General features: G+C 42.4%; 1 long non-coding RNA gene across 2 annotated transcripts; it reads left to right on the top strand.

Moving 5' to 3' along the window:
- Positions 1-10,114: 10,114 nt before the first annotated feature.
- LOC145133783 (uncharacterized) lies at positions 10,115-11,768 on the top strand. Of its 2 annotated transcripts, none has more exons than XR_013718760.1 (4): positions 10,115-10,319; positions 10,416-10,589; positions 10,914-11,162; positions 11,244-11,768. It is a non-coding gene; the product is annotated as an uncharacterized LOC145133783 (long non-coding RNA). The 2 variants fall into 2 exon arrangements; XR_013718759.1 differs by having other exon boundaries at positions 11,269-11,768.
- Positions 11,769-20,993: the final 9,225 nt, after the last annotated feature.

Below are 20,993 nucleotides of genomic sequence, written 5' to 3' on the forward strand. Positions count from 1 at the left end.
CAATCCCAGAAAACTCCGTGCGGAAAATCATATGTGTGTGTGATGCCATGCTACGCCGCCGGCTCCTTCCCCTTAGACGAAGAGGTACCTGAAACCAAAAACTAAAACCGTAAGCACAAAGCTTAGTGAGTTCCCCCATCATACCACATACCACACAAATCCTCGGTATCTTTCAACCGGTAGTCATCGTCGGTATCTTTCAACCGGTAATCATCATCGGTATCTTTCAACCAGTAACCATTCATCGATATCTTTCAACCGGTAACTGGGGACTATTCCACCCCCTACCACTAGCATACAATCAACAAAATATAAGCATACAGTCAAGCATATCCGGGTACTGACCTACCCCTCGGTCCTAAGGACCACTATCAGGGAAACTATCCCTATCATGCCCGTAACATAGCATACATATATAACTCATAACCAAACACATAACCAGACTAAGATAATTATCACAAAGACAATCATCTTCTAAATACTCCTCATTGGTGGGCCGGCATTGTGGCCTTAGACCCACCCCTACTGGAAGGTAACTCACCTCGTACAAGTCGCTGCTGATAATCTGTGTGGGAAACCTCCGTCTGCTGCTGCTTCGGAAATCCTACGGCTACAAGCCCCACAAACACTCATTTATAAATTGATCTCTATACTTAGGGTAAAATGACCAATTCCATACAGTTTATTTAAATGAGATCTAACACACCAAAACCATAGATCTGGCCTCCTAATGTCCACTTTATACGTAAAGTTCCAAACTTGATGCACATGCATGGGGTTTTTAGCTCAAAAATCCACATAAAGTGTCCTACAATGTGCATGGGGCTTTCATGGCCCTAAAGTTGGCACCTTTATGCCATGAAGCCCCTCTTAAGGCCCAGATCTGAAGTCAAAACCCACCCCACACTCCCAATATCGAAACATGACTTAGCAATCCAAAGAAATCCCAAGTTAAAGGTGAATAAACACATAGATGAGTCAAGACAGGGGCATTATACCTTGAAGTTGCTGAAAATGAAGTAAACTCCCTGGATCTACTGTCCCCAACTCAAGTTCTAAGCTCCTTTCTTCCTTCCAAGCTTTACAACCCCACAAGAACACCAAAAATGGCCTCAACAAAGCACAAACGGCTAGGGTTTCGATGAGAAGTGTTTGGGAGCATAAAGGGGGTGATGGAGGCTGCATAAGGTCGTTTAAATAGGGTGCAAACCCCTGGATTAGGGTTTTTGTCCAGACAGCAGCTACTCGCCGAGTCCGGGACCCGACTCGGCGAATCCATCACTTAAACCCCGCGTTCCTTCTCGCTTCTACTCAGCGAGTCAGTCCTTCGACTCGCCGAGTCCAAGGCCAAAATTGCAAAACATTTAAAGAATTAATAAAAGAATACGTACCAAGAACCAGGTGCTACAAATCTCCCCCACTTATTTTAGACTTCGTCCTCGAAGTCTGCTGCTTGCTCCTGAAACAGCTCGGGGTAATGCTCCATCATCTCATCCATCGGCTCCCAAGTCCACTCCGACCCCTTCCGGTGCTGCCATTGCACCTTCACGAGTTCCACTCTCTTGTTCCTCAGATCCTTCGACTTCCGGTCGAGGATCGCTACAGACCGCTCGATGTAATTCAGGCTGTCATCAACCTGAATGTCCTCCAAGGGTACCACTGCTGAGTCGTCCACCAGGCACTTCCGCAGCTGAGAGACGTGGAAAGTGTTGTGTATCTGACTGAGTTCGGCTGGCGGGTCCAGCTTGTACGCCACCTTGCCCACCCGGGATGCAACCCTGAAGGGTCCAATGTACCTTGGGCCCAACTTGCCCCGCTTCCTGAATCGAATGACGCCTTTCCAAGGCGACACTTTCAGGAGAACCATATCCCCGACCTGGAACTCCAGGTCTGATCGACGCTTATCGGCATAACTTTTCTGCCGAATCTGAGCAGTCTGAAGCTTGCTCCGGACCTGCTGAATCTTCTCTATCGTCCTGAGCACTACTTCGGTGCTCCCCATGACCCTCTGGCCAACCCCGCCCCAGCATATCGGGGTCCTGCACCTCCTCCCGTACAACATCTCGAAGGGAGGACAGTCGATACTCGCATGATAGCTATTATTATACGAGAACTCCGCCAACGGAAGGTAGGTATCCCAGCTACCTCCAAAGTCTAAAACACATGCCCGCAGCATGTCCTCCAGAGTCTGGATGGTCCGCTCGCTCTGGCCATCCGTCTGCGGGTGAAAGGCGGTGCTGAAATGCAGACGAGTACCCAACTCGTCGTGGAATTTCTTCCAAAACCTGGACGTGAATCGCACATCCTTATCCGAAATCACCGAAACTGGCACTCCGTGCCACGCCACCACCTCCCTGATATAGATATCGGCCAATTTCTCGGCCGAGATGCTCTCCTGAATCGGGATAAAGTGGGCGCTCTTGGTCAATCGATCGACGATGACCCAGATCGAATCCACTCCCCGCGCGGTCCTGGGAAGCTTGGTGATAAAATCCATCGTGATGTCTTCCCATTTCCATAGCGGAATATCCAACGGCTACATCTTGCCGTGTGGTCTCTGATGCTCGGCCTTGACCTTCCTGCAGGTCAAGCACCGCTCCACGTACCATGCCACATCCTGCTTTATGCAGGGCCACCAATAGTCCAGACGAAGATCTCTATACATCTTCGTCGCCCCGGGATGAATAGAGAATCGGGATTTGTGCGCCTCCATGATAAGGGACCCACACCCTACGGTGAAGCGTCAATAACCCTCGGCTATCATAGTCGAAGGAGGAAACCTGCCCCACAATCCGCTCACTCTTTTGATGTTCCTCCTTCATAGCCTCCTGCTGAGCCTCCCGGATCCGCTCCAAAAGCGGAGTCGCCACTGTCATCCTCAGACAGATATCCCTGATCGGCGCTGCCTTGCGGCTAAGTGCATCGGCCACGACATTGGCCTTCCCCGGGTGGTAAAGGATCTCGCAATCGTAATCCTTTACCACGTCCAACCACCGACGCTGCCTCATGTTCAGATTCGGCTGATCCATGAGATACCTCAGGCTCTTGTGGTCCGTGTAAATCGTACAACGAACCCTATAGAGGTAATGACGTCAAATCTTGAGGGCGAACACAACAGCCCCCAGCTCCAAATCATGCGTCGGGTAGTTCGCCTCATGAGGCTTCAGCTGCCTCGAAGCGTAAGCGATAACATGCCCCCTCTGCATCAATACTGCGCCCAAGCCCGAGATGGACGCATCACAGTACACGACGAGATCCTCCATGCCCTCCGGCAGGGCTAAGATTGGCGCCTCGCACAATCTCCGTCTCAGTGTCTCGAATGCAGCCTGCTGCTCAGGCCCCCAACGAAAGACCACGACCTTCCTCGTTAGCCTGGTCAGGGGTAAGGCTATCTTGGAGAAATCCTGGATGAATCTTCGATAGTAGCCTGCTAATCCCAGGAAACTCCGAATCTCAGATGGAGACCTCGGAACCTTCCATCTCATCACGGCCTCCACTTTGGCCGGATCTACCGAAATCCCGTTTTGGTTGACAAGGTGCCCAAGAAACTGCACCTCGCGCAACCAGAACTCGCACTTGGAGAACTTAGCATACAAGTTCTCCCTCCTCAAAGTCTCCAGAACCTCCCGCAGATGCTCCTCATGCTGCTCTCGCGTCTTGGAGTAAACCAAGATATCATCGATAAATACTATCACAGACCGGTCTAACATCGGTCTACACACGCGGTTCATGAGATCCATGAACGCGGCAGGAGCATTGGTGAGCCCGAATGGCATCACCACAAACTCATAGTGGCCATAACGCGTCTGAAACGCAATCTTCTACACATCCTCCTCTCTGACCCTCATCTGGTGATACCCTGAACGCAAATCAATCTTAGAGAACCAAGATGCTCCCTGTAGCTGGTCAAAGAGGTCATCAATCCTCGGGAGTGGGTAGCGGTTCTTCACCGTTACCTTATTCAGCTCCTTATAATCTATACACATCCGATGCGACCCGTCCTTCTTTTTCACAAACAGAATCGGGGCTCCCCAGGGTGAACTGCTCGGTCTAATAAAACCCTTGTCCAACAGCTCCTGCAGCTGTGTAGACAACTCCTGCATCTCAGGAGGAGCCAACCGATACGGTGCCTTGGCTATCGGAGCCGCACCAGGGACTAGGTCGATCCTGAACTCCACCTGTCGCTCCGGAGGTATCCTAGGCAACTCCTCGGGGAATACGTCCGCAAACTCTCGTACCACGGGCACATCGCCCGCCGTCGCCCTACCCACCTCCCGGGTATCCGTAACATAGGTGACATAACCTGCGCAACCCTGTTGCAGGTAATGCCTCGCTCTCGTTGTCGAACATAAAGCTGGTCCTTGCTGCGGCCTCTCGCCCTGAATCACCAGCTCTCCCCCACTTGGGGTCCTGATCCGCAGCAACTGCTGTGTGCAGTCGATCACTGCCCCATTGGGGCTTAGCCAATCCATACCGATAATAATCTTGTCCCCCCCCCCCCCCCCAAAGGTATGGGAACCAGATCCACCAGGTAACGCTCCTCGAATAATCTCAGCACACAATCTCGGAATACCGTCGAAGCTCACACCGATCGGTCATCCGCAATCTCTACCTCTAGAGGGCAATCCAACATGCCCGAAGACTCGGAAAATCTCTTGTTGAGCGCAAGAGAAACAAACGATCGGGTAGCACCCGAATCAAACAATACCTGTACTGGGATGTCGTTCACATGGAACGATCCTAAACAATGCACATACATAATATATCAAAATCACAGCGCCATAACGTATAAGCATAAGAAAGGAATCATACCCGTCACTACATCAAGTGCAGCGCGTGCCTCCTCAGCTGTCAGCTGAAATGCTCGGCTCCGCACCACTGGAGCCTCTGGCTTGACCTTCCGGCCATCCGCAACCTGCGTCGTCGCTGAGACCGGCGCCGCTGCTGGCGCTGCTGCTGACGCTGCTGTTAATCTCGGGCAATTGGCCCTTTTGTGGCCCCTCTGATTGCAATGGAAGGAAATCAGGTCTGTCACCTGTACCGTGGGGGCGGGGGCAGTACAATCCCTGCCAAAATACCCATCCTTGCTGCACTTATAGCAGCCCGAACCCGGCCCAGTGCGACAAGCTCCCTCGTGTGACCGACCGCATTTCCCACAGCGGTCCCGTCCTGCCTGGCCTTTCGGCCTACCATCAGATCCCTTGGGCTTCTTCCCCGAAGCCCCAGTCGTCAGCCCATCCACCGCCTTCCTCTTTTGGATGTGCTCCAGATCAATCTCCCTCTCCCTAGCCCTGGCAATCATGGAATCCAAGGTAGGGCAAGCTGAAAAACTAACGTGCTCCCAAATGTCATCTCGTAGCATGTCGTGGTAGCGGGTCCTCCTCATATCCTCATCTCCCTCATACTGGGGCACCAGCAATGCCCTCTCCCGGAACTTGGCGGTGATCTCCGCCACAGTCTCCGTAGTCTGCCTCATATCCAAGAACTCCTTGGCCAGCCGTTGAAGCTCCACAGCTGGCGCAAACTCCGCCCTGAATCTGGTCACAAAGTCCGACCAGGTCATAGCCTCAACAGCCGAGGCCCCCAATGAGTCACCAACAGACTCCCACCAATCTCTGGCCCTGTCCCTCAAGCATCCTGCTGCATATCTCACCTTCGACCCCTCCGGGCAGTAGCTCGTCAGCTGCGCAGACTTAATGTCTGCGATCCATCTCCTGGCAGCAATGGGGTCTTTCGCCCCATGGAAATCTGACGCACCACTCCCTCGAAAGTCCTTGAAGGACAGTGTGCGCGTACCCACCTGGCTAGACGCCATATCACTCCTGAATGCTCGGAGGCGATCCTCCATCAGCTCAACAATCCCTTCCTTGATCGACCCGAAAATGATAGGGGTCGACTCAAGGATACCTCTCGTGATCTCCGACGCGATGAACTCGCGCAGCCCGTCATCAACCTGCTCGGACCCCGCACCCGAGCCCGATCCTGATCCTGATTCGGAACCTCCTGCTCCATGTCGTGTGGTCACCATGCTGAAAATACACCCATAAATGTCAGGATCATATATATTCCCGGGAGATCTAACACACTCTCCAAGGTTCCTGGTTCCATCTATGCCCTCCTTGATTCGAGTACGGGTCCTCTGCTTTCAGTAGTACGAGCCCATACTACCTTCCACATCTACATGTACTTTCCTCAAGGATTGCTTCGACTTCACCAAGTCCCTTTTACCGATACCCTTTCCACTGACCTTATCCTAGGCTTCCCTAGGGAATTCTCCGACCTACCTTCCGCCATCAGCTGCACTAGGAGTCCCTACTACTTCCCCCTAACTAACTTGTAGATACTGTTACATATCCGCTCCTTAGTTAGTTGGAAATAGCCAGGACCCCCTTAGCACAAAGCAAGCAGCATTCGCGCATCGAGTAACCAAATCAGGCATAACCTATACAGGCCATCCTACTGCTGACTAAACAATCCTAGCATACAGCTCATACAACAGGCATATAAGGCATCCTCCTAGATCCTTAGCCCTAACTAGCATGCAATTCTCAGAATCATATATCAGGCACACAAGGCATCTTCCTAGATCCTTAGTCCTATTCTAGCATGCAATTTTTCTGAATCAAAACCATATAGCATAACATAAATAGTATGGGTATCTTGGGGAAAACTTACTTGAGCCCGGCCGGTCGCATGCAATTCTCAGAAAACCGTTTTCTTGCAAAAATCTTTTAGCCCCTCAGTTTGAGTCCAGACACCCCCGAGGGTGTATCCGAATCCCTCAAACCAGGGCTCTGATACCAACTTGTAACATCCCAAAATTCAAGCCCAAAAATTTCATTTTTAATTAATTTAACTCATAAAACATTCACTAGAAAATATTGTATAAACACGTCATCTCATAAAACCAAGTATCATGTTTGAAACCCACAACATAAACAAATATCATATCAGAGTACAATCCCAGAAAACTCCGTGCGGAAAATCATATGTGTGTGTGATGCCATGCTACGCCGCCGGCTCCTTCCCCTTAGACGAAGAGGTACCTGAAACCAAAAACTGAAACCGTAAGCACAAAGCTTAGTGAGTTCCCCCATCATACCAGATACCACACAAATCCTCGGTATCTTTCAACCGGTAGTCATCGTCGGTATCTTTCAACCGGTAATCATCATCGGTATCTTTCAACCAGTAACCATTCATCGGTATCTTTCAACCGGTAACTGAGGACTATTCCACCCCTACCACTAGCATACAATCAACAAAATATAAGCATACAGTCAGGCATATCCGGGTATTGACCTACCCCTCGGTCCTAAGGACCACTATCAGGGAAACTATCCCTATCATGCACGTAACATATCATACATATATAACTCATAACCAAACACATAACCAGACCAATATAATTATCACAAAGACAATCATCTTCTAAATACTCCTCATTGGTGGGCCGACATTGTGGCCTTAGACCCACCCCTACTGGAAGGTAATTCACCTCGTACAAGTCGCTGCTGATAATCTGTGTGGGAAACCTCCGTCTGCTGCTGCTCCGGAAATCCTCCGTCAACTCGCCGAGTCCATCACTCTCTACTCGTCCTCATCCGTGACCCTACTCGTCGAGTTGAGCCGTCAACTCGGCGAGTTCTTTTCTCATTCGAACGCCACATGAAAACTCATCCGACTCGCCGAGTTGATGAACAACTCGTCGAGTTCACCTTCATCTGATGAATAAGATCTGTCCTCAACTCGTCGAGTTGATGAACAACTCGCCGAGTTCTAAGGAGATTGCCTTGGACTCGCCGAGTCCAGTCTTGACCAATTCCATACAGTTGATTTAAATGAGATCTAACACACCAAAACCATAGATCTGGCCTCCTAATGTCCACTTCATACGTAAAGTTCCAAACTTGATGCACATGCATGGGGTTTTTAGCTCAAAAATCCACATAAAGTGTCCTACAATGTGCATGGGGCTTTCATGGCCCTAAAGTTGGCACCTTTATGCCATGAAGCCCCTCTTAAGGCCCAGATCTGAAGTCAAAACCCACCCCACACTCCCAATATCGAAACATGACTTAGCAATCCAAAGAAATCCCAAGTTAAAGGTGAATAAACACATAGATGAGTCAAGACAGTGGCATTATACCTTGAAGTTGTTGAAAATGAAGTAAACTCCCTGGATCTACTGTCCCCAACTCAAGTTCCAAGCTCCTTTCTTCCTTCCAAGCTTTACAACCCCACAAGAACACCAAAAATGGCCTCAACAAAGCACAAACGGCTAGGGTTTCGATGAGAAGTGTTTGGGAGCATAAAGGGGGTGATGGAGGCTGCATAAGGTCGTTTAAATAGGGTGCAAACCCCTGGATTAGGGTTTTTGTCCAGACAGCAGCTACTCGCCGAGTCCGGGACCCGACTCGGCGAGTCCATCACTTAAACCCCGCGTTCCTTCCCGCTTCTACTCGGCGAGTCAGTCCTTCGACTCGCCGAGTCCAAGGCCAAAATTGCAAAACATTTAAAGAATTAATAAAAGAATACGTACCAAGAACCAGGTGCTACAAAATAGCTCCTTGAGAATATGTAATTTGACTTTTTCTTCTGCTTTTCTTCTCCGCATAAATGCTCTTGATTTTAAGAAATGGTTCCATGTAGTGTTATTCTTATGGGCAACATGCCATTTCAAAATTAAACAATCACGGTTAATTATTTTTCCTATTTATATATTTTTTTTTAATATTTTGTATCTAATACGGCTCAATATCCTACAACTGATCGTATTTGTATGCAAGAGAGCAAAATTATGCTCAATGACACTCATGTTAATCTTTTGGTTTTTAATTTTTTTTATAGCTTTTTGCAATTTTTATCATTTCTACACAAATTGTAATTACCATTCTATGACTTTTTAAAGGTGGATATTTGATCACAGTGAGTTATTGCTAATTTGGTGTTTTGTTTATATGAGTTTGACTTATATTTGTTATTTTGTTTATTTAAATATTACTATTACTATTACAAATATCTTACCTTTTTGGAGTTCATTAGCCGGAGAATTGGTTAGTTTTATTTTTTAATTTAAATGAATGTATTTTTGGTTTTGGCTGAGAATTGGTTAATTTTTTATTTTTTATTTTTTATTATTATTTTTTTAATAAATTAAATGAATGTATTTTTGGTTTTCGATAAGATCTTAAAACGTTATAAGTTTAGGGAATTCAAGGTTTTTTTTGTTGACAGTGGTATGTAGGCAAAAGAATGAGTGAGATCACTTTCAAGTTGTTACGTATGCGTTGTGAATTACTATCTTTATGATAATGGGCATCTTAGTCATTTCAAGTAATTAGAGGGTAGTATTTGTATATTTATTTATTCAAGGGAGGAAGATGATGTACCGATTATATACTTAACAGAATAATATTTTCAATACTACGATTTTATTTTTCTAGATATTTTTTTTGAATTCTAAACCATGTAACACACGTGTTCAATTTTGAAGTTACAAAATGATTGGTATAAGGTGGTTTTTAGTAATTACGGACAAAACAACACACTTTATGTGAAAATAACTGTTTTCACATCTATGATTATTGATTACGACTTTTAAAGCACATTCATTATGTTATTTTATATCAATCTACTATTGGATGTTACTTAATTTATTAGTTTTGAATCATATTTATTCATATTTTCTCCATTTTCACTGATCTATTGTTCATAACGTTGGCATGGTAATTTAAGCATCATAATCACAATGACTTTGTTTTTGGTTTTGGGAACCTTATTTATCATTTTACCCCTTAAAAGCCTACATAATAACACCCATAATTTCATGTCTTCAAGCGTTTGGTAATTGTGTGACCGGCTTGTATTCTCCTTGGAAACTATCATTTTTTATGTAAACACAATTTGGTACTTCTGCGATGAGGTGGTATTCAATGTGCAAAAGATCTATAAAAATTAATAAATGTTTGCAAATCTGTAATTAACGTGTTTTTTAAAGTTTCAATGTTATTTTACTTCATCAACCGTGTGTACACGGGTTATAACCTAATTATTGAAGATACATTTGACATTACATGCTAATAAAAATTCTTGTTGTGCCCTATCTGTTTAGAAGTCTGCTGGATTTATTGTCATACCGTTTGCTAGAATTGTTAATCATTTTAGGGGAAAATCTAATCCCTCAGTGAAGTCGTGATCGATCAGCTATCCTAGAACCAATTTTCTCCATCGCCAAAAATTGAGCTCCATCCCTCCCTCCCATCTTCCGGCCTCTATCACCTTCTTCCCTCTCAGCCCTGTATTGGCTACCACCACCGGTAAGCCGCACCGCCGTTATTAGTCGTTTACCCTTTCATTACTTTAATCGCTTGATATTCTCTTGTAAATTGATTAAGTGTTCTGGATGTGATCAGATGGAATTAGCTTTTCCTAGAGATGAAGAACATCAAGACCTTAATGTGAGTAACCATCAATTAACAATTACAATTATGGAGTTGTGAAAGCTTGACCGATGAAATCGAAGAGGAATCCTGATTTTTGGCGAGGTTGTGAGGATTAAAGTGATTGTCGACAACAATGCAGATGAGGTACTTCACATTCCTTGATTTCAATTCAACTTGTTTTTTTAACAAACCGAGTTCTTGGATTTATGATTTATGTTCATTGTCTATCATATTTCTTTGCTTGTCTGAATCGGTGTTGTACAACTCATTAAGAAAGCTTCAGTTGATGAATTTATCGTAGAAACTGTCAAGGTTCAGATACAACATTTATCAAAGACTTGTTCTTGTTCTTATAATTTATGAATTTATAAATACATAGTTTTATCTTTAATATATTCAAGACTTCAATTGATTAATTTATGGATGCCACTGAACTTCAGGAACTGAGATTAGAATCGTATTTTCCAGGATTTCATAACCAATGACCTTCCCCATGGCTCGTGTTTAATGTTGCAAACTAAACACAATTTGATCCAAGGCGAAATTTAATTGGTGAAGGTTCTCACAGGCGTCTAACATCTTCCATGAAAATTGAAAACCATCAAGAAGTTTTATCTAATCTCCCATCACTCTCCTGTAAGGCCAGGGTTATTAAGAGACTACCCTCTGGTGTATTTGCTGACTCATTCTAGCTACAACGTCTTACTCAACTTGGTGGTAAATTACAGTCATACCCTTAAAGTAATTTGTGTAGCATGTTTAGCTCAAAAAGTTAAACTCTGTGTGTTTTTTTTGTAGTGTTTACTGATGCTTCTGCATTTAGGTACACTGGTTTAGAGTTGTCAATGTTAATTATTGTTCCGAAGGAGAAATCGAGAAGGAAAGTTTTAAATGTGTTCCTGTTGAAGAAGGAAACACATCATCAACTAGTGAAATTGATCATAGTTTTAAGGAAGAAATTAAATAACTGTTGGATCCTGAACACGAGTCTGAACATGTAGAATCCGAAAAACTTGTTGATGATATAAAGATTGTCCATGGTGATCACTTGTCCATGTGGAATGCTTCCAAGAATGCTTACAGGTAGATTGCTATTTCTAAAAATCTTAGCAAGAAAAAGGCCAGCAAAGGTTTTATATTTCAAAAGAAGATGTTAAGATTTTGGTGTTGTTGTAACTTTCTAGTATCATGTTGTTTTTTTATATTTAATGCATTAGCAATTCATAAAAAATAAAAGTTTGATTTTATTTCATAGTTTACCGTGCAGTGATGATAATTTGGTAACATGTTGTATATGGTATAACATGTCGATTTTAGATCTTATAGTTGAGAATTATTATAGAGATGGTCATTATGGCAGGAAAATATTACATAAATGATCCCATAACAATAACGGAAATGGTCCCTGTGGTAGAAAAAATTGCAAAAATCGTCCATGTGGTTGAAAAACAATTACATAAATTGTCCGTATACTGGAAATTATTATAGAAGTCATCCATGTGATCGAATTACTTTACAAAAAACAGTCCATGTGTCATAAAATATTTACATAAACGATCCCTTTGTCAGAAAATCCATTACATAAATAGTCCATATGGCATAGTATCTTTACAAAATATTCCCTGTTGCAGAATTACATTACAGAAACACTCCCTATGCCATAATATCTTTACAAAATGGTCCCTATGGCAGAAATACATTATAGAAATAGTCTATGGCATAATATATATATAAAATTGTTCTTATGGTAGAAATACATTACAAAACAGTCCTTATGGCTTAATATCTTTACAAAATGGTCCATGTGCCAGACATTCATTATAGAAACCGTCCCTATGGTAGAAAATATATATCGATTTAGTCCTTGTGGCAAAAATACATGACATATGTAGTCATGTGGCAGAATTTGTGTACAAAAAAGGTCCTAAAAAACAATTACAAAAATGGTCCCAAATTAAATACATATATCTGATCAAAATTTTAACGGTTTTCCCATGACAAATCCTACCGAACAACAAAGTTAAAAAAATTTAACAATCAAGGTAGAAAACATTAAAGTACTAAAATGTAATCAAACTCATAACAAATAATCTTGATCTTTTGTGTGTTCTTTCATCTTGCTATGAAGACTATGATGAGTCTCTTGACTTGGACTGTACCATCCGATTTTCAGATATTCTCTGTAACATCCCTATTTCCAGGTATGCGATTTATTATTCAAAAGACAAGTTTCCCTTGGAACTCGTCGAGTTGATGGCCTCAACTCGACGTATTGGAAGGCTTTGGTTCGTGCATCTTTATGGACCATCTCGACGAGTTGGAGAGGAAAACTCGACGAGTTGGCGGCTGATTATGAAACCCTAAATTTTAGGGTTTGCACCCTATATAACTTCCTTAAGTCCGTGAGGCTGATCTTTTATCAGCCTCTAAACCCTAATATCGGCCTTGTGAACCCTAATATTCATTTCATCTCATATTATGAGTTAGTGTGGCATATTGGAGCAAAAGAAGGAGAAGATTGAGAGAATGAGGCAAGGATCTAGCAAGCTAAGCTCTCATATTCAGTTTGGCACTCTTTTGGACCGTTGTAAGTATTCAAGATCTGATTTTTATCTATCTATGTGGCTAGATCTTGAGGTTGGTCCCTTTTTCTCCTTGTTCTTGGATGTTGTAATGGATGGACTTCATAAAGTTTACAACTTTATGAATCTCCAGGTCAAAGTGACCTTATAGCGGGTTGTATCTAGTCTTTTGTCAAGCTTGGATGCTATGCATGGAGTTTAGGTCATGTTTCCCCTTTTTGACCCATTTTGGGTTCAAGACATGCATTGTACATGCATGTCTATAAAGCACCAACCTTTGGGACATTTTTGAGGCTAGAATCTCTCCTAGAGAGGTTGGGTTCCAGATCTCTAGGATTTTGTGCTTAATGGTTAAGACTTTGACTTTTCAAGCCTTGTGGAAGGGTTTTTAAGCTTTTGGAGTAGCCCCAAAGGATAAAGTTGGAAACTTTATCCTTTTAGACACATTTGGAGTTCAGATCTAAGCTTTAGAGTCCCTGGAATCGAAGAATCATCTGAATGTGTTAAGCTGGGGAAAACTCGACGAGTTGGCTAGGGTTTTCCCTGAATTTCTGAGTACTGTAGAACTCGACGAGTCCATAGGTGCACTCGACGAGTTGGGTCAACAAGGACTGTTGACCATGACTGTTGCCTTTGACTTTGACCAAGCTGACCTTTGAGGGCATTTTGGGTATTTTAGGGTTTTAATGGAATTGGTCACATGGTGGTTGTAGGCATTTGAGTCAGGGGCTGATATTCGGAGTCAGACCTTGTCAGTTATGCACTACTTGTGAGGTGAGTTGTCCTCACTATACTTGCAGGTCGAAGGCACCAATGTCGACCCATTGGAATGGTATCATGTGATGCATGTTATTGTATTGTTATGATCTGTTAGATCGGTATCCTAGTAGATAGGATGTTGTCATGCTTAGTTATCTCTAGATCTGTGTGACTGGATGTAGTCTGTTATATGATTATCTGTTATGTGTGCACATGATTTTTGGTGGCTGAGGCTTCACTGCTTTATGCGTAAGCCAACAGGCCGAGGCATTCCAACCCGATAGTCGAGGGCCTAGGGTATTCCATCCCGAGGATGATTGGACCTATAGTATATTGGTATTCCAACCCGATGGTTGAGGGTCTGGGGTATGCCATCCCGAGGATGACTGGACCATAATATATTGGCATTCCAACTCGATGGTTGAGGGGCCTGGGGTATTCCAACCCGATGGTTGATTGAGCCCAAAGTATGTTGTTTTTATAACTGTGCTATTTGTTATGTATTGGTATTTTAGGGGAAACTCACTAAGCTTTGGGCTTACAGTTTTGGATTATGTTTCAGGTACTTCAGACAATCGTGGGAAGGTAAAGGCATGATCGTGCACCTCCTCATATTTTATTTCATAATTTTGGGGTTTCTCTGATATGACACTTATTTTGAAAACAATTTGTAAATGTAACACTGTAAATTTTCAAACAAAATTTTCATTTAAAAATCACATAATTCTCCTAACACATTTCACAAAAATCTCACTTATTAAATTTACAAAACGCAACTCCATAATTGTTTGATTAATAATCCAGGATCCTCGAAACATAACTTTTTCTCTGGTGTGTACAATCAAGCTGGCGCCTTCCCACGATCCTGAGAAGAACCTGAAACACATATCACATAACACGGTAAGCACGAAGCTTAGTGAGTTCCCTAAAATACCACATGCACAAATAATAAGCCTCTCATGGCAATACTCGGCATGGACCCTCCAGTCTCATGCGTCTCGGTGTGGACCCTCCAGTCTCACGACTTGGTGTAGACCCTCCGGTCATGTGTCTCAGTGAGGACCCTCCGGTCTCACAGCTTGGGTTGGACCCTCCGGTCCTGTCTCAATGGGAACCCTCCGGTCCCACAACTCGGGTTGGACCCTCCGTTCCGATCTCGGTAAACACAAATATAGCATATATATCACACAGACAAAATGCATAATATCACATAACTCAAATAAGCACATAAGACCCTCCGATCACACATAGATACCACTCATGGTAAAGTATAGTGAGAAGACTCACCTCGGATGATGAACAGCCCCTATAAACGTTGCTGCTGCGCACCAGCCTCTATCTCTGAGCCAAACCCACAATTAACCCAATTAGGAACTAAGTCCAAACTCTCACTCATTAGGTCTAAAGGTAGATGTGGCAACCCGAAATATTTGGATCAAGCAAGGTCTAAATTGTAACCCTATTACAAGGAGAACCTTGAAAACCATTAGAGTATAAGTATGCACTTTGGAAGTCACCTACAAGTTAACCTCTTGAAAGTAAACAAAATTTAGTGAGGTAAAACTAGATAAATGCATTTGATTAAGGATCACATGGTGTAGACACAAGAACTTGTAATTGTGTCACAATCTTGAGCAATTGAATTATAAGGACAACATATTTGAGTTTGCTATTAATTAATACCATATATACCTTCCTAGGACCCATCCAAGACCATGAACACCTTTAAAGAAGTACCCTTGGCCGTAAAACCCTCTAATGGGCCATGGCTTCGCCGTGGACACCATGAAGGAAGGAATCTCGGCCGTGAACACCCTTAGTGGATCACCTTTGGCTGTGAACTACATTAACAAACTAAAGCTAGGCCGTGAACACACCCCTAGGTAATGTCTTGGGCATAAACTACATAAGGATTCCAAACCTTGACCATAAACACTTCCCTAGGAAGCATCAAGGGCGTAAACACCATAAAGACTCCAAATTTTGACCATGAACACCTCCCTAGGAGGCATCTTGGTGTAAACACTTAGATATTTTAAGTGTTCACGGTTGATGAGTGTCTTTTTCCATTTCCCCATGCTAATCCCAGTAAACTATGTAGGAACCATCAAATATCCATGCATTATCCACCAGGTTACCAAGCATATCTTATCCCTTTCATCCTCCTTTATTATAAGCGTAAACTACTTCCCATTTATCACATTTGCTTTCTGTAAACTCCTAAAATCACTCCCAATGTATTCAAGCTTCAAGCCTTGTTTCTTCAAAGTATTCCCTAGATCTTGTAAGTATTCATGATTAGCTAAGTAGTTTCTCATATTCTTTTATTTATTTCATCATATTTACACATAAACTTATGTGTTAATATTCTTAGGATATTCTAAAGTTCAAAGAGTTTATCAAACTCTTCAAGTGTTAGGACTTAAACACTTCTCAACATCTATCCAAATCATCCACCAAATCAAACCAAGGTGAGCTTCATGCCCCACTTTTTTCAAGTTTTCATTATTTGGGGGGGGGGGGGGAGAATACAAGTCAAATCTTGTCTAAATCCTTGGATAATTGCATGTATTTGTATGTTTAGGTGTTTATGTGTGTTGAAATGTTTTTACTTCATGTTAATACTCCATAAACTTGAGTTTTCACAAACCTCATGATGTTAGGACAAAGTTGTCTTTGTATAGATCTACATATTTTGTATTATATAAAACATAAAACTAAGCTACTAGGTAAATATATGATGAGTTACACCAAAATGGTAATTTTTGGTTAAAAACACTTTTACCACTAAAACTTGTGCAAACTTTAAGACATAATAAATTTCATGGATTTATATGAGATTTTGGTGGAACTAGTGAAAATATTTTATTCATAACAAGAAGAGAATATTTTGGTTGCAAAGATCTCCATAAAATTTTGGGTATGTCAAAACACCCTACAAAACATGGCTTTTTATCGAAAAATAAATGTTGCTAGTAAATCAATCATGTTAAGTTGCTTCTATTTCAAGGGTTTTGAAACTTGGAACATTATGTCATATTCATAACTTTTTGCAAGATAACAAACTATTAGTTATTATTTATAAATATTCAATATAAATAATTTCATCAAGAAAATGTACAAACCAGGGCTTTTATGACAGATTTATTCACATGTCATAAACTGCCGTCATAAAACTTTCAGAAACACAAGTGTTAAACTGTATGTCATAAAGCAGAAAAACGCGTGTCATAAAACTGCAGTCATAATTTTACCCAAGGAAAACAGTATCTGCATTATTTAACAAAGGGAAAAAAACTCGCGTACATTCCATTAAGGCTCTTGTGAGACTAGTTTTGTTTTTGTCGTACCTATCTAGGTACATTGTAAGTCCTGTGTTTATAACCAGAGTCCCCTGGAGGGGGAGCGGGATAATTGTGTATAGATCTATACGGGGTTGACACCCCACACATGTGTTGTTCGCTACAGCTAGACCGGCCAGTCTAAGGTGAAAAATATATGGACCATATCTGACGCCTGAAAAACGTCAGGGCAGGCATTCTCGTCATATTTGTATGGTTGTAAACGACTCACATAGAGTAGGGTCCTTTTGACATTGGAATTACGTGGAATATACACCCCTTTTGTTTTATAAAATACAAAACTATGTTTCGTATATTTTGTAAACTGATTTCACAACTTCGATCTTAGGGTTTTAAGACCACGACATCTTTTATATGCAGAAAATATAGGATTTTCTGGGAACACCCTCTTTTCAGAAACAACAAAGGAAAACTAATGAACATGCAAGCAATTATACATGATTTTGGGACGAGACTCACAAACTACTTTTTATAAGAAAATATTGGATTTTCTGGAGTTTTACAACTTACTATGAACAAAGATATTACGAAGTTTTCTTACAAAAATGCTTATGAACTCACCAACTTTTTAGTTGACGCTTTTCAAAACGACTTGTATTCTCAGGGATCTAGTAGACAGGTAGTCACCACGATCGAGGCCTGGCATCGCTGCATTATGTTATTTCTACTTTTGTTATTCGTGTTTAACTTTTGAACAATTGTGTTGTAAACAATGTAATACTCTACATCTAAATGTATGAATGTTTGTGTTGCTATGTTTCTTTTATATTCAATTATTATGATATTGTACAATGACGTCCTCCGCCCCCGGACGTTTCTGCCATTACGATTCGGGGGTATGACAGTAGACCACTAACCAGCCCATCCATAACCAAAAACTCATTGGGCCTACCAAGGCCCAATAAAAAAATGGGCTCTTCCGAGGCCCAACTCTCAAGTCCAAGTGAAAAGCCCAACTCAAGGGCCCAAGGCACATATATAAATTCCTCTGGTCCAAAACTCTAGTGCAACAAGCCCAAACTCCAGGCCCAACACTCAAGGCCCAAAATGAGACTTAGCCCAAAAGTCCACAGTGAGGTTACGCGGGGCGTACCTCCCTTGGTACGCTTAGCGTACTCATGAATCCAGATTGGCCATCGGGGACACTTGGTCAGCACACGGGGCGTACAGGAATTACGCTCAACGTACTTCCTAGATTCACTCTTTCTACTCGTTTGGTCTTAATCGGTTAAGAACTTGGCTTAAATCACAGATCTGGACTCCCTAATAGCTCTTACTCCATAAAGTCCGTGACTTTAAGCCTTTGCATGGCTGATAAGGTCACAAACACACAAGACTCTCACTCTCTTATCTCAAAATGCTCATATCTCATGCATGGCTTGATTTCAACGTCCAAGTCTTGATTTTTATGACATTACACCACTAAATACACTCAAAGGGGTTAATCATAGACTCTGGAGCTCAAATATCACATAAAGTCTCCAACTTTTGGGACAAAATCCTAAAATACTCTATTATGATGCACAAAACAAAAGAGTGAGAAAGCTTGGAGCTTTATACCTCTAGATGAAGCTCCCAACTCAGATATGCTCAGAATCAGGCCTGGACTCTCACTCCTTCTTCTCCAAAGCTCCTTCTTCACTTCAAGAACACACAAAATCACTTAGGGCTCTAAAATGGGCACACACAAGCTCAAGAACAAGGATTAGAGTTTGAGAGGGTTTATTGACTGAGGATGGTGGCTAGGAATGAGGCCATCTTATTCTTTATATAGGGACACCCCTCAATTAGGGTTTTTCATTATGTGCCTAGTACGCGCAGCGTACTAGGTGGCTCCGCTTAAAAATCACGCACATGAGTAAGCTAAGCGTACACACACGTACGCCCAACATACTCAGCTGCCACCTTTCTCTAATAAGGGACTTATCCTGCCAAAACTTCAAACTTCCATAGCTTCCTCGATATAACTCTGTTTCCAATAAACCTCATATCCACGGAAAGGTGACGAGATGCCCTACGCCTCTAGCAACTCGTCGCAACCCCGAGGCTTCCTCATGCCCGGGTTGCAGCCCACGAACCCTAATCACGAACAATCTGAAACAAGATGTTACAGTAAACAATGATGATTTTTGGGTTGTTTAAAAAGTTTAAAATTTTCCAAAATTTTATGAATGTTACAATCTCATTTTAATCCTTGGTCTATTCAAGGTTTACGCATTTAGTCCCTCAATGTTTTTGAGGATTTCAAGGTCAGCCCGTACGTTGGGCGTATAAGGAGGTACACGCAACGTACATGCACGAGGAATAGATCGGGAGTGCCATGATAGTACGTTGGGCGTACGCTTGGTACGTATGTCGTACTAGCCTATACTCCAAACCCTAATTTTAAGGGTTGTTCCCTATTTAAAAAATCTTATATCCCTCTGGACCATCATTATCAACCACCATTTCCTCCTCAAATCCTAATTTCGAGTCTAAGTTGCTTGGGTGAGTTTTGTGAGCTTATTGAGTGATTTTGGTGTATATTGTTGAAGAATGAGACTAGAGAAGAAGGAGTGGTTGCTAGCAAGCTTGTATATCCGTGAACCTTTCCTCTTTGTGTATCTTTTTCAGGTATAAAGTTTATACCTTGATGAGTGTTCTATTTGATCTACATGGTTGAAGTTTGAACAAATTACACGAGTGGTCCTTAAGGTTTTGTCTTTTTCCCTAAAGTAGTCCCTACGAAACTTTTTTTCCCTCAGATGGTATCTACGGAGCAAACCTTGCACATAAAAGGCCCCTGTGACTAACTTTGCTAACAGATTCTGTTAAGTTTTGTTAAATGACAAAAATACCCTTTATTTTATGCACACAGATGGTCCTCTCTCTCTCTCTCTCCACCAAGTTATGATTTAGGGGTTTTCACAATTGCTTCAAAATTTTAAAAGCTAAATTTAGAAATTTGTGGGCAAACCGTGTTTTAGGCGTAGCTAAGAACTTTGCACCATGGAATGATCATTCAGACAAAAGCTCAAACACTTGGTGGGCAATAAGATCAAACATGTTTCCCTGTAGCATTTTACAAACTTGAAAGAACACCTGAAAGCATAAACATCGTTTCTACACCCATTTCCATTCTCCTGCTCTTCACTTTCTCATAACCCGTTAACCCCTGTACCAAAAAAAGCATAATTTTGAATGGAAGATCCAATCACGATGAACAACATGAAGCAGTTTCATAAACAATCAAATGCAAATCAAAGGAGAGATAAGAAATGCCGACTAGTCAAACCCCACCTTGCTCACCTAAATCCCTCACCGATATCTGTAACGCCCCGATTCCCAGGTATTGTGTAAATAAGAATTTAATTGGTTTCAAGGCCTACTCGACGAGTTGGCTTCCCTACTCGTCGAGTAGCAACGGTTTTGATACGCGTGTTTAGTGACCTACTCGCCAAGTCCATGAAGGGACTCGACGAGTAGGAGCTGGCAGATGAAACCCTAAATCCCGGGGTTTTGCACCCTATTTAAAGGAGCCTCAGCCTCCTTTGGCCTCTCTACAGTCTTTGAGAGCTCAGTGAAACCCTAATTCGTGTGGTACTCTTCTTGGTGTGATTTAAGCCTTGGAAAGAAGGTTGGCTAGGAGGGAAAAGCTTGAAGAGCAAAGGAGTTGAAGCAAGGAAGGTGTGGGAAGCAGAACTTACCTCAGCTAGCACCTTCTGGAGGTATCAAGTTGCAATCTTTACTTCCCTTTCCTTCTAGATCTCTTTTCTTTTGGTTGAGTTTTAGGGTTTTATGGATTTTGAGTTGATATGGGGAGCTATGGGCTAGATCTGAAGTTGTAACTTCAGATCTGGACCCTT

This window comes from Lactuca virosa, chromosome 8, assembly GCF_052849685.1.
Source record: "Lactuca virosa cultivar CGN04683 chromosome 8, Lactuca_virosa_CGN04683_v6, whole genome shotgun sequence".
Taxonomy (NCBI): Eukaryota; Viridiplantae; Streptophyta; class Magnoliopsida; order Asterales; family Asteraceae; genus Lactuca; species Lactuca virosa.